This window comes from Pseudopipra pipra, chromosome 1, assembly GCF_036250125.1.
Source record: "Pseudopipra pipra isolate bDixPip1 chromosome 1, bDixPip1.hap1, whole genome shotgun sequence".
Lineage (NCBI taxonomy): Eukaryota > Metazoa > Chordata > Aves > Passeriformes > Pipridae > Pseudopipra > Pseudopipra pipra.
The window spans coordinates 142,940,927-142,950,821 of NC_087549.1; the positions used below are offsets into that span (position 1 = coordinate 142,940,927).

General features: G+C 39.9%; 1 non-coding gene across 1 annotated transcript; it reads left to right on the plus strand.

Annotated features, from left to right (window-relative positions):
• The first annotated feature begins 243 nt into the window (after positions 1–243).
• On the plus strand, positions 244–315 carry TRNAG-UCC (transfer RNA glycine (anticodon UCC)). Its single transcript has one exon. It is a non-coding gene; the product is annotated as a tRNA-Gly (tRNA).
• The last annotated feature ends 9,580 nt before the right edge of the window (positions 316–9,895 follow it).

Genomic DNA, 9,895 nt, shown 5'->3' on the forward strand with positions numbered 1-9,895 from the left:
GATGTTGGAAATATTTCACTGAACAAGACCTTAGTTTTTGTCAGTGTTTAAAACAAACAAACAAACAAACAAAGTTTCTAATTTTTTTGTAGTCTTGGCAGCTGTGGAGAGAACTCAAATACTTCCCTCAGTAGTCCTTTGTTGTGCTTGTGGTGGGTGGTTAGTGAGCCCTGTGGTTAAACCTGGAATGGAGGAAACTTGGAAATGAAGCAGGAAATCAAGCAGAGACATGCAGCCAGAGCAGCGTTGGTGGTATAGTGGTGAGCATAGCTGCCTTCCAAGCAGTTGACCCGGGTTCGATTCCCGGCCAACGCATCTGCATTTTTGACGCCTTTCCCAGAGGTGCAGTGCTGCCATCCACAGGAATCTCAGAGTGGATGGAGAAATGGGTCACCAGGAACCTCATGAGGCTTAACAGGGAAAGATGGGCAAAATAATGCACCTCCATAGACATTGAAAACCCGCATTGTCAGGAAAGGATGTGAGAGTCCTGTTGGGCACCACATTGCACATGATCCAGCAAAGTGCCCTGTCAGGAATGAGAGCCAAGGGTGGACTTGGCTTCATTAGACAAAGTAATGTCCATACTCCTGTAGCAGTGTCTGTGTCCAGTTCTGGGCTCCCCAGTACTCGAGAGGCATGGGAATACTGGGCAGAAAGCAGAGAAAGGGCCACAAGATGGTTACAGCACTGCAGAAACACTTCTGCTGTGAAGAAAGACTGGAAGAGACATTTAGCCTGCAGAACAGAGGGTAATCTTATTCTAGGATGGGTAATCTTATTCATACATATAAATAGCTGAAGGGAGCATGCAGATAGAATAGAGCCAGGCTGTGCTCTTGGTGCCCAGTGGCAGGACAAGAGGGAATAGGCACAAACAGACACATGAAAGGTTCTCTCTGAACACTAGGAAACCCTTTTTCACTATGAAGGTGACCAAGCACTGGCACAGGTTGCCTACAGAGTTTGTGGAGTCTCCATTCTTGGAGATATTAAAAAACTGTTTAACCATGGTCCTGGACAACTGATTCTAGATGTCCCTGCTTGAGAAGTGAGGTTGGACCAGATGGCATCCAGAGGTCCTTTCCAAACTCAGCCTTTCTGTGATTCTGTGTGTCAAGCCAAGCAGTCAAGCCAAGGTGAGAACTGAGGGCAGAGGACCAATATAAGATTTTAGTGATTTCTGTAGGAGTGGGCACAGCACCAGGAGCTGGACTGAGAGACAAAGCAGCCAAAGGAAGAAGTGTTACTCCAGCAGAGCTTGAGGAATGCACACAAGCTATGGTTCACTACAGAGCCAGTAGTTAGTGCCTTGAGATGATACATCAAAGTTGAGAGGTAAGTACCTCCCGGGAAGACTCACTGTATGAGTGCTCTTTCAGGTCTCTGAGAATGCCCACCAGTTTTGGTGATGCAATTAATCACTGTCAGTTCCATGGCTCAGATTCCTTTTATGCATGAAACCTGACTCTTGACAACTCTTTCAGAGAAAATATTCTATCCCAAAACAATTTTGAAATAATTTCTATTAGATTTCCTAGAGCTGTTTATATGACAATTGCAGACAGGACCTACTCACATGGTAGGCTGCAGTGAATGGAAGAAAATGTGATTATACTAAACGTTCACTTCTTTTGTTTCAGTCTATTTTCTTTTTTCTTCAAGAGGGAAAAAACACACTCATAAGTTTACAGAAATCAAAAGAAGTAAAGAGCTAAAGGAGCTGAGCTAGCCTAAGGAGAAGTTTTAGTCATTTACACTTCATAGCTAAGAATGGGTAATGACTAGAGTTCCTAGGAGGAGTGGAGAATGGGAGATGCAAACTGTGAAAACGTGATAAATTTACAAAGGGCAGATATTTGAAAGAGGATGAAATCCTCTGTCCTGGAGGAGAAGAGGTTCTGGAAGCAGAGGGTAGGTGTTACGCCAGCAGGAGGCAATGGACCAAAAATCAAACCAGAGGGGTTTTAGCTGTCCAGATTCTCATTGCAACTTGCATGTTCCTAAGCCTAAGCTAATAGATCAAAATGATTAGCTGCTCTACTTGAATCAAACTAAACTTCTGCTGGAAAAAAAATATTTACTTGTTTATATAAGCCTGGAAAATGCTCCAAAAAGAGGTACTACACCACCTAGACACAGAGGATCACAAAGGACACTCCACTTCAGAGCGAGACCCGTGACTGGATGGAGCAAGCAAAGCAACATGCTTCATAGGACATGGGTTACTCAAGGTCCATTAATAGCCACCCCTATCAACTTCAGGCTCTCAGATGACTAGTGAAGAAGACAATGACATATGAGACTTCAAGAGGGATTTAGAGTCAGTGTATTACACACCCACAAATTTCAAGTCAACGCTATAAATGTACCTGCTCTTGTAAAAGTTGTTCTCATAGATACAACTGTGCTTCCCAGACATGTTTCTTGCAGTTTCTTATACCTGTGGTCTTCTGCAGTACATGAAAATATCAACTGAGGTATTTTCTCATGGTTTAAAAACAGTAACTTTGTGGGAAACCTGTAAGCTGTGAGATGCTTCTGGATTCTTTCCATTTTTACTGCACAGGAAGGCAATGATGCCTTTTGTTGTTTGGTTTTGTTTTAACGCTTCAGTTGGAATTGTGCAAAGTCATGAGATGTATAACTGTCCTTCTAGTCTGCACAATGATAGAATTCTATGTCCGAAATAATCATTTAGTAGCATCTCACAGTCTATTAGGTAAGCTGTAATGTAGCTTTGCAATCAGCTCCCAGGAAAGGTACAACATTGTTCCAGGAGCAGGATGAAAACCATGCTCATATACAACTTCATTCATAGAACTGTATCATAGAATCAGAGAATCATAGAATGGCCTGGGTTGGAAGCGACCTCACAGATTATCTAGTTCCAACCCCCGTGCTACGGACAGACACACCCTTCACTAGACCAGGTTGCTCCAAGCCCCATCCAACCTGGCCTGAAACACTTCCAGGGATGGGGCAGTCCCAACTTCTCTGGTCAACCTATTCCAGTGCCTCACTAGCAGTAAAGATTTTTTTTCTTATGTAACTATAACATTTTTTACTAATCTAAACCTACTTTCATTTTGAAACCATTCCCTCTTGTCCTGTCACTACATGCTCTTCCAAAAAGTCCCTCTCCATCTTTCTTGTAGTTATTGCATGTTGATTTATTCCTTCTTTTGGAAACAGGAAAAGAACTTACCTGTTGCTAGTATGGATGGCTTAGAGACAGAAGGGAGAACTTTGTAGCAGTATCTGCTTCCTGTCCACTTACTCATACCAGGAGCACAATGTCTAAAATGTCTAAATTATGTACAAAATTTGCAGCATCCTTTTTAAAAAAACAGTCCTTGAGCTTTCCATCTACAATAATCCAAGAAAGAGATTTCATTATTTTAAATATCAATTATACTGATTTTTTTTTTTTAATAAATTGTTTAAACACCATGCTCACTGTTATCATTCTGCTGCTTTCTTCAGCTTTCTACTCTGGTTCTCTGTGTTCACATTTTAGCATTTGCCTTACAATTAATTAACATAATTTTGGAGTATGAAGCACACACATTTATTCAGTGTTTGCTACACTCTCAGTGAAAGTAAGCGCAAAAATACTGAGGGTCCTGCACTTGTACATTCTTGGAGCTCATAGGAAAAGGAAGGAAGGAAGGAAAGGGAGAAAAAGGAGGAACATATATATACACCTACAGACATACACCCACGTGCCTTTGTGAGTGCCTGATTTGACTTACATAGCCACAGCATTCTGTCTGAGAAATGCAGTATATTTTTTCTATTTCTTTCCTTCACCTCCTCAAAATAGATTCAGAGAATTTATATGCTCTAGTATATTTTTCAAGTATCCAGAAGGAAAAATATACTTTCAAGAATCTTATGAAAATTCTGTTAATACATGTCTTGGCCTGAGACTTCTTTGAACATCAAAGTAAGCTACAAGTTAATTCACTTGCATCCAGCTGCGTTTGGTGGTATGCTCATCATATTGAAGAGGCCCTTTTCTGTTTCCATCTTTCACTGCTTATGTCAAACAGTTTACAGAGAGGCAATATAAATTCAGACAGAGCTGTAGGAATGCCATCAATGAGTTTGGGAGTTTACATTGTGTTTGTGTGAGGTCACTGTGTTGTCTTCAATGATCAATGGCTTAATGAATGCTTTTAAAGCCAGAGGCTACCCTCAGTGTCTTTAGTTACTCCATGTTAGGCTATGTTTTATTAGAAGGGCTCAGGCAATTCTTCTCTTGCAATTTTTTTATAATGGATTTGTGACTTTTCAGTGTTTTTTTGTGGCATTTCCCTGTACTCATAACAAGAAGTCAGGTGACCAGCAAGATAAATGATATTTAACCTAGTGGTGACAGATGTAGCAGAGGTGAAAGGGTTATATCTATTAATAAACAAAGTTTGAAAGCCTTTTAGCACCATCTTTCACATCACGCTTATCTGGCCTTTTGCATGAGATAACTTCCACAGGCTTATTACAATGGGAGGGGAAAAACCCCTCAACAATTTGTTGTGGTTTTTTGTTCTGTTTTTTATAAAAAAAAATTAAAATTAATAATTGAGAGTTTTATATTGCCTTCCTAAATGAATGAATGAAGTACTGATGATACTGCAGAAAGGATTTCACTTGGATGAATAAATATGGTAGGTTTATTTTGGTCCCAGTGGGTGCTGACATTTTAACCCACTTATCTCTGATTTATTCAGCCCTTGACAGTCCCAAAAAGTGATGCATTTTGCCTGAAGGTTCTGTAGGTGAGGCAAGTTGACATATGCTTTTTCTTTCTGTTAAGGGGGTAATCTCCTATCCAGTCCAGTGGATGAAGAAGAGGAAAATGGAAAAAGAAAATGTTCATGATAAGGATTTTTCTCCCTTTTTTTCCAAGTTTCCCAGATTTATTGCACAAAATAAACCTTAGAATTTACCTCATATAAACTCAGCCTTTAAAGGTCAATGTCTACGTGATCAATAGTCATCCACAGACTGTTAAAAATAAAATTTGTAACATGCTAAAGCTAAAAATGATCTGCGATATTTTGGAATAATTGTTTGTTTAACTTCTATACTAATAAAAATAATCAGAGCATATATGTGTGTATATATATATATATATGACTTTATGTGGCTTAAGACTAGGTGGAAATATGTTTTATATTTACACACTTAGTCAAATTCCAATACATCTCATAGCATATAGAATCATAGAATCATTAAATTTGGAAAAGACCTCCAAGATCATCAAGTCCAACCTTTGACTAAATACCACCATGTGAACTGAAGCATATCAAGAAGTGTCATGTCTACTTGTTTTTTGAACACTTCCAGAGATGTTGACTCCATCACTTCCCTGGGAAGCCTGTTCCAATGCTTAACCACCCTTTCAAACAATTTTTTCCCTAATATCCAACCTGAACCTCCCCTGGGACAACTTGAGGCCATTTTCACTTGTCCTGTCACTAGTTGCCTGCCTTACTGCGCTGCAACCTCCTTTCAGTTAGTTGTAGAGAACGATAACGTCTCCTCAGCCTTCTTTTCTCCAGGCTAAACAACACTGATCCTCAGAGGATTTATGTTCCAGACCCTTCACCAACTTTGTTGCCCTTCTCTGGACCCACTCCAGCACCCCAGCATCTTTCTTGAAGTGAGGGGCCCAGAACTGGACACAGGATTTGAGGTGTGGCCTCATCAGTGCCCAGTACAGAGCAATCACTGCCCTGGTCCTGCTGACCAAACTATTTCTCATACAGGCCAGGATGCCAGTGGCCTTCTTATCCACCTGGGCACTCTGATGGCTCGTGTTCAGCAGCTGCCAACCAGCATCCCCATGTCCTTTTAATGTTGGGCACTTTTCCAGCCACTCTTCCCCCAGCCAGGAGCACTGCTGGGGGTTGTTGTGACCCAAATGCAGGACCTGGCACTTTACATTATTGAACCTCATACAATTGGCCTTGGTCCACTGATTCACCCTGTCCAGGCTGGGCCTGATCCCAGGGTCTGAGGCTTAGTTTTGTGCTGCACCACAGACAGATCCTGGTCTAAAACTAAGTGTAATGACTATCAGAGAACTACCAGTAAAAAGGTCTGATCCTGTATTTCTGGGCTGTCTGTGAAAATGGAAGCAGAAGAATCCATGGGAAAGGAAAATGAGTAGGACATGTTCATAATGTCTTGCTTCAGTAATTCTGGGAGAAAGGACAGGTGCCCACCATGTCAGCTGGGAATGCACACAGGAGTTTGCTTTGTTTTATCTTGAAGAACACTTTGTGTTCCTAGCTAGCACCTGAAATGCTTTAGGATGCCCTTGAAGCTAGAACATAGTAAATTTACCCATACTAAAACCCGACTGAAGGAAGGTACTCCCCAGGGAGCACAGATCTCTTCCAGGACATGAAGAATCAGCTGCCTCAGTAACTAATCTGGTCTTCAGACTCTGGTTTTCTGGGAGATGTGTCTTCTTGCTAATTCAATGTCAAGATGTGCAGAATCAGAAATGCTGAATCAAGAAGGTAATTTCTTTTATAACTGGCCATGTTAACACTCCTGCCCTTTTAGCTACATAGTAGTTAATTTTTGACTGGAAATCAGTTGAGGGTTTGTTTGTTTTTTTAAATGAGATAAACTTAATCAGATTTCTGCTGTTTCCTTATCTCAGTTTAGGGGTTAAAAAAAAGTGAAAACTTAAAGAATTTTTTTTCATTTATTCTCCTGCTTCTTGTAGACATTGAGAATATAATAATGGTAATTTGAGAATAAGGCCACCTAGATGAAGGAAGTATATTATGATATTTTATTCTAAATAAGTTATGTTAAGGACTGTCATTTTCACAGTCATGAAAAGCTAAATACGGATTTAGCTGGACTTGGGTCACCAAATTCCTGATAGAAACCATCAGTAACACAAAGAAAGCAGAAATCATGAGTAGGTTTCCACCTACTTCTGTCTTTGCATTTATGTATTTCTGTTTCATTTGAGTCTGTTGAACTACTTCAGAGATATTAAAGTGAAACGGCATAATCCAGTTTCCAACAGCACAAGGGCAAAATTGACTGTTGATAGGCCACATTAATTTGGATGCCTAGAGTCCTGATCCAAGTCTCCTTCAAGTCAAATGACACACAGCCACTGACTTCATTGGAGATTGGCTGGCACCAAGCTGCAAGCAGAACCAGAATAGGAAATTCTGTTCTCTCTGTTCTGCTTGATCAACAAGCCCAAGTATGGATCCCCATTTGGAGACACTTTAACATATGATTCGATTAGCAACTATTTTTAATCTCCATCCCAGAAAGGAATGTTTTATTCTTGCTTGATAAATAAACAGACTCACATGTCTAGATGTTTTCTGAGAGAACTGAGTCCCACTTCCATTATTTTATCAACATTTCTATCTGATACTTCACAACAGTTCAAGTATAATAACTAGCCTCAATAACTCTTTCCTGACTTGTATTGAGTCTTCAAACAACTAAGAAAATGAAACATGAAATCACAATTTATGTGACCTGGATGGCATATGATCATTTTTTAGATAAAAAAACCAAACCAAAACAAAACCTACAGTGTGCTTAACCTTTTCTTGTGAAATATTCCCAGTCACACCACTGCTTTGTGCACATATTTCTCATATTCTCTGACAGTCCAAAGACTGTCCCAAAGCAAACATAACATTAATCATTAGATTCATTACTCAATTCTCTGGTTTGTTCATTGGAACTGAGATATTTCTGTGCTCAAACAACAAAACTAGAAGCATAAATAATGCCATTGTCAAATCATTCTTGTTTCTCTTTGTGCATTCTTGGTAATTCTAGGAAACCTTTAAGACAGTGGTCCTTGGGAGTTGCCGTTGAGAAGGCAGCACTTGTTGCCATTAAAAGTAACAAGTTCAGTCATCGACAATTTCGTACCTTCAGGTTCTGAACTTTAGATGTCTGTCTCCACATTTAAAGGAAGTTTATGTAATTTCCTTATATTAATAAAGAATTTCATGTTATTGCAGTTTGACTAATGCTTGTACTCTGCAGGTATTAATGAACACTGAGATCTTTTCTTTTTGGAAACTCATGAATAGGAAAAGAAAAAGCAGCTTCCTTAAAAGAAATTATGTTCATTAGTAAGTGAAAAACCGTGTCAGCTTAGGTGCTTCTACAGCTCCTATTACCATTACGTTAGAGCAATTTAAAGTCTTTAGTATACTCTGTGAAGTAGCGAAGAACTGTCATTCCCAATTTTGCAGATGGGTGAAAAAGGCAATGTAGCTACATTTTGTGTCTCTAAGGCATAAAAAAAGCCAGCTGACTGCCTCAGGAAAATCTTTGACAGAATAGATACTTGAATCCAGGTTTTCTAATGGACTGACTAGTGGACTATTCTTTCTGTCCTGCAGTTGGAAAAGTTATTTTAAAATTGCAAATATACCTTATGGTGCCTCAGAACAGTTTCCCCTCAGCAAATTCTACCAGCAGCTTGTATTCTGGTGCCTCTCTCCATTATCTTAATTTCTCCCTGTAGCTTTGTAGACACCTCCCTCCACTTCTTTCATTCTACCCATTCTACTTGGAATCTGGCCCCTTGCTTCCCAGTCTGCTATTCAGCGTTGGGAAGAGGAAAGGACAGATCATTAGTGCTCAATGGTTTTCTCAGCAGGTAATCCTAGCCAGATAAATTAGTCCATATTTAAAGCCCTAGGTCAGAGGGCTTTACTTTGTGGACAGTGGGAGGGTCTGAGTTCCTGTGCAGAAAAGACAAGCCCTTAGAGAACGCCTCAGTACAGGCAGTGCTTTTGCTGGCAATTAGAGCCAATTTGGTGTAAAATTATAGGTCTTGTGTCTTTGAACAAGTATGTTGAAACAGTTATCTCTCCAGCAATTTTGTGGTACAGACATACATTCGCAACAAAGCCATGTGAATCCATGAGAGATTTTCATGGGGAATCAGGGTTAGAAACATCCAGCCCTTGCCACTCTAATTAGGTATAGTTTGTTTTGCTGACTGCAGTCTTTAAAGCCTCCAGTAATCCTTCGTATATGGTAGAACGTGGTAGAACTAGTAAACCATTAGGGTCACAATACTTCTGTGATGTGTGTCCCTCTCTAAATTCTGGAGGTTTCATACCAGAGAGGATTGCCCTGCCCACATGGGGTTGGTCATTTCGGTGCAGGAGAGGGGCTGAGGTGACACGATGAAAAGGGGAGATCTTCCTTCTCTGTCCTCCTTTCCATCTGCTGTGGTGTGTGGCTTTGATCCCATTTGAATCCTTCTGAAGCCCTTACTCATGATTTATATTATTAATAATCACCTAGGAGGCTCAGTGGCATAGCTTGATCAAAGAGGGGTTAAAAGAAATTAGCGGTATGGCATTAAGCAGCCTGAAAAATCTGTCCAAAAAAATTTGGGTAAACACCTAGGTCAATTAGACCTCACTGAGCTTTGTCCTGGCAAAGTTGACTGGCTTCGTTTTTTTGACTGTTAGTTTAAAATTGTATCACGTATGGATACTGCTATATATATATATATACACTATATTGCAGGAGGCTAACCTTAGCCATAGTTTAACGTAAGTGTTCTGTGTTGTGAACCTGTCCAGATAACTCAGTTTGACCACCAGTATGGAACAACTTTTCATTCAGAGACTTTTGTTTTACATTCAGTATTAAGTTTACTTAATATAGATTACCAGATACTCCAGGGAGAATCAGCTGCAATCACTGTTTAGTTTTGCCTTTGCAGAAATCAAATCAAATAACATATCTAAATACTTAAAGCAAAGTGGCAGTGTCTGTTCTGGTTCCATTTTCACTTGCTCAGCACTTTTTTTTTAGGAAAAGAAACCTCTTCATGCTTTCTCAGGAATTCACTAAAGATTAG